The following is a 4975-nucleotide window of genomic DNA, read 5'->3' as shown; positions in this document are numbered from 1 at the left end:
TGCACAAATTTTTTCAGATTCGATGGACATGATGGATATACATGTATGAATTTTGTTTACACTTTATACACATACGTAACCATTACACTCACTTCGTTGTGTGAGTTAATAACCAACATGTCTCCATAAGTGACATATGTATGAGGACACCTTGTTGGCTGATTGTGACAGCACATTGAAGACTTGTCTCCATAAGACATCCATTCGAGAGCACACTGAAGACTTGCCTCAAAAAGGGACATGTCTTTGAGACCATCTAGTTGTCGGATTGAGACAAGACATGTCTGTTAGGGCACTAACATTGGAATGGCCAAGACGGGGTCAGTCGTTCTCCGCGAGAGGGCGTACTTTACAAATTAACGACGATTTCCCTTGCGTTTGGACACTGTCTTGTCGCTGCTTTTCGTGCTTTTGCTGCGGTTATACTAGCATGAGTAGTTTGTTCCGAAATACTAGCGTTGGGATTGCTGTTCGCCATCATGCAATCGGTAAATATTATTGCTTTACGGTCTGGATGATTTAGGGAAAAGTATTGTAGAAGACGAACAAGTTTTTTTCGTTGATTCTGTGAGAAAAAGACGCTTACTCGTAGGCCTACCGCCCCGTACCACAGTGACAGAGTACAGACCATCATTCATGCAATCGATGCACTGTCGAGTGTGTGCAGTCTAGGCGTTCAGGCTACAGGCTTCATCATGTCTGTGTACGTGTAAGCCTAGTGTCACTCTCAGCTCAGTCTTACTCTTACTCTCTGTGGAGTGTGCGTCCATCATGATATTGTATTGCCAACACGTCATGGAGTGCATACTATATATATCGGTACTATAGATCCATGCACTTGATTGGGACCAACGTTTACGAAAACGTCGCGTCTCGTCACGTTACAGTAATGTAAAATGCATGGTGACGTGACGACAGCCAACACTACGTCATGTAAACGTTGTTCCCAATCTAGTGCATGAATCTATAGGCCTAGGTCTATATTATATATCACCACTTAGGAAATAGACGTATTCGAAGAAGACGGAATCGGTGCCAAAACAAATCGAATGCGCACACTCGGAATACGTCAGAAGGCGTAGTAAGCCGACTTCGGACAGTGCCTAGAGAGACACGGCGATCCTTTGTTCAAGGGTCAGTGCAAACTTCTTCGAATTCGTCTTATCAACGTAATGACGTAACTGGTGAAATATCGAGGCGTAGGCCTAGTGGTGAAACAATATTGCGCAATGTTATTTTGGTAGAAACTAGAAGGTTGTGGCAGTGAAGGGACTGTGTGCATGCACTTGAGGGAGTGTGTTCATCCAGATAGGCCTGTTTGAAGAAGAGGAATCGGCTCCAAAACAATTTAAACAATGAGTGCGCACACCCAGAACATGTCACTCGTCAGAAGGCCTTAGCTGACTTTGGACAATGCCTAGGGACACCACGCTCTGGTCAGCACCAAAACAAACTTCTTCGAATTCGTCTATTTATAGGACCTTTGCAGTATTGCCAGATACGCCGGCACCACCTAGGGTCGCCAAAACAAACCATGTTTACAATAGATCTTCACAGAAAAGGATGCACATTGGCTCGAGACGACATTCGAAAGTCGGTCAGCGGGTAGCACGTGTGCACAGCATGATGCACTGTCAAGATTTTTTACAATTTGTAATACAATTTTTTAAAGGATATTTGATTGACGGGGTGCAATAGCATCGGCCAGCATCACCATGGCAATGACGGCATGAAAGAGGCTTGGCATCTCCAGCACATATCGTTTAAGATATGTTTCAAATCAGTTGCAAAAAATTTTTTCTACCACTTACATGTATTTCTTTTTGTTTTGTAAATATGATTGCATCCATCGCCATCGGGATACCAAATCTTGGTAACTCATGTTTTTTAAATGTGGCATTGCAGGCCCTCCGTGCCACCCCTGGGGTTTTTAATGCCACTCGTGCCCACACTCAAGTGTTTTGAAGAATGTAAAATCCGTAAGTATTTACTAAAATTTTAATACAGCCTTTTATTTTACAATAAAATACTGTTACTACTGTTGTCCATTCATGATAAATTATTTGTCCGCATCGTTTTTGGGCTATGGATGATGGAGTGTAAACGCGTGGACTGGATGGTCAAACTTTTTCAATACAAATTTTTGATTTAATTGATCTGTCATCGCTTGGAATTGAAAGTCATAGCATCGGTCGTTTTTTAAAAAAAACTGCTTGTCATTTTTTGGCATGTGATATTTGACCCTTTATGTCCTAACCGGCCGATATCCGGCCACTGATTTTTGTCTAGTTTCTTAGCCTAGCTGCCTGCCAGTACGTACCTGATCTCAAGCAACACCATCGCCATCATGAAACTTAGGCTGGTTTTCGGGCGGTTTAGGGATATGCAATATACTTGTTTTCATCCGTTTGATGAAATAATACTAGTGAAATTAATTAGCTGTCTTGTACATGGGGGGGGGGGGGGGGGGCATTTGGAGGTCGTTTGGGGTGAAAATTGCTGAAATACTTGGAAACACTAAAAAAATTCAAGGATTTAAAGAGTTAAAACAGAATAAAAATCTTTTTTTCATCTGACTCTGAGTTGGGCTTTGTGCTGGGTCAAACTTCTTTTCTGAAAATTCATACATGTATGATGAAGTTCAACTTCATACACAAGCTCAGCTCCTGCATCATTCAGTCCATAAAGCTTTTTACTTCTCGTGCTACAGGTATGTAAAGGCAAAAAAGGTTTGACTGTCATTGTCTGCACTTAGACAGCCGCAGAAACGTTTCTTATGTCTTTATGATGAATGTGATTGTCGAAATGTTTTCAAAGGATTCAAATTGTTATTTTTTTGCAGAGTGTGTGATAAACATGTGTAAAGAAACCTTTCGTAAGAAGCCAGAAGAGCTTTACAACAATCTTGGACTGGGAGGTAAGAAACATGCAATTTTTAAATTGCCTTTTAACCATTCATGTCTTCTCCATCAGTTCATCTTCCGACTTCGTCACGGACAATTTGCACAGCAAACAGCAATTTGATACCTTTCATTTGACAAATGTTATGTTATTTCAGATGGAGGCCATCATAAACTTCTTGTAGGATGAGTTGCCGCAGACAGAGATGAAAACCATGATGAATGTCCGTGAGCCAGAGGTGGGTCTGAAATTTGACAAATGGTCAGCCTTATTGATGGTATCTCTCCATGAAAGTACAGCACATGACAGGCGAGAAACTTGAAGCGAATTGGGTTAAACTGACCGGCTGCAACCAAATACAGTGCCTAGAGATAATTTTGAATCACTTCATGCATTATCCTGTGGATAGTCATGAAACAATAAAAGACCTACGTACAGAGATGGGTACATTTTCAGGCATATGGAATAATTTGTGCTCAGAGGAACGCAGTGGCACAACGTTTGAGCATCAACATTGTGATCGGGAGGTCCTGGCTTCGATACCCGGCATGTGCCACGTTGTAACTCTTACCTTCTGGATAGGCTGGGTAATGAAAGCTCTTTTAAAGCGCCATATAAAACTCCTTGTTATTATCGTTATTTGGGCTGATTTTGTTGGGAAACACGAAAATATGTCACTTGATTGTCCACTGCATTCTTATTATACACTTAATTTGTTATCAAAGTAAAGCATTATCATCACATCATAGATGAAATTTTATAATTTGATTTTCCAGGCTATGATTTGTTTAGTACAACAATGCGAGGGACTTAACAAAATTGAGGCGGAAATATTCTTGAGGCAGTGTCGGTGCATGGAAGAAACGGAAACATTGGATTAAGGATTTATTTCATAGTGAATTACACAGTCACAAATGGATTACACACGTTCTGGATTAGACTAGTTTCTGCTGCAACTGACATTTTTGCAGGTGCCCACTCGTAGGCGATTCCTTGATGTCTTCCTTGGATTTTACATGATATTATGTCATTTTCGCCAACATCGGGTTTTGGCGCCAAGACGTTTGTTCCTATCCTAGAACAGTTGATTTAAATGCCGAATGTGGTCAGTTTTAATTTATATCGCAGGTGTCTACCCAAACAATTTTAGATGCTTTCTGCTGAATCTTCTATTACTACTGTTTTTACTGGGGTTTCATCGATGTTTTTTGGTGGAGTGTGACTCTAAAGTAATAGGCAGCTTGTTATGCCCCCGCCAATGCGTAAAGCATTGCGGAGGCATTATGTTTTACCAATGTCCGTCAGCCGGTAGGCGTCAGGCGTCTGTAAACTTTTCGTTTCCTCTCATTTTAACAAGAACGCTTTGAGTAATAACCATGTAACTTTTTATGTGAGTAGAAAAAGATAACGTGCACAGCGGGCATTACAGACCAATAACTCTTTCACAATGTCAACTAAACCTAGTCAGCTATGACACCAGCTGCCCGGGGTTGTCTGAAAAACACTTCACTTTCCTAATACACCAACTCAAAGTGCTCACCGGGGCATATGCTACGCCCTGCGTTGCTCTTGTTATTGCAGTATTTTTGTTCTTCCTCTGGTTCACCTATAAACTATTTTTCCAATCTCCAATCATGTTTGATGCTTTAGCCATTTTGTTTCAGCTCTTAACGTGTTATTCATTATTTCTGGTAGCATAAGTCCTGGCACGAAATACCTTTCCCGTCATAATATCAGTACCAAGACGTCACAGGGTAGGTCCTAACTCCAGGAAACGCCTTACTCGTGCACTGTTCCACGTGAAAAGGGTCACTGCTTGGAGAGCTAAATGGGTCAACATCAGAAAAGCGCGATAATTCAGTCTTTGGAATTTTTCCTTTTTTTGTGCAATTTGTTGATGGAAACTACTTATGTAGAACAGGAGGTGACTGGGCAGCGGACAGCTGGGTAATATTGCCCTTAACCCCTCGCCTCCCTAGAGGGGACGATATATCGTCCCTGTATTTTGTCTCGCGTAGGCGGTACGATATATCGTCCCTATACTAATGCTTTAGTATAGAACTCTCGGTACACG

General features: G+C 41.4%; 1 long non-coding RNA gene across 4 annotated transcripts; it reads left to right on the top strand.

Moving 5' to 3' along the window:
- Positions 1-423: 423 nt before the first annotated feature.
- On the top strand, positions 424-3955 carry LOC135491236 (uncharacterized). Of its 4 annotated transcripts, none has more exons than XR_010447789.1 (5): positions 424-488; positions 1906-1979; positions 2843-2917; positions 3059-3139; positions 3678-3955. It is a non-coding gene; the product is annotated as an uncharacterized LOC135491236 (long non-coding RNA). The 4 variants fall into 4 exon arrangements; XR_010447790.1 differs by lacking the exon at positions 424-488 and adding an exon at positions 679-703; XR_010447791.1 differs by lacking the exon at positions 424-488 and adding an exon at positions 1116-1134.
- Positions 3956-4975: the final 1020 nt, after the last annotated feature.

Source organism: Lineus longissimus, chromosome 7 (genome assembly GCF_910592395.1).
Source record: "Lineus longissimus chromosome 7, tnLinLong1.2, whole genome shotgun sequence".
NCBI classification, from domain to species: Eukaryota; Metazoa; Nemertea; class Pilidiophora; order Heteronemertea; family Lineidae; genus Lineus; species Lineus longissimus.
This window is presented reverse-complemented; position numbering and strand designations above follow the sequence as displayed.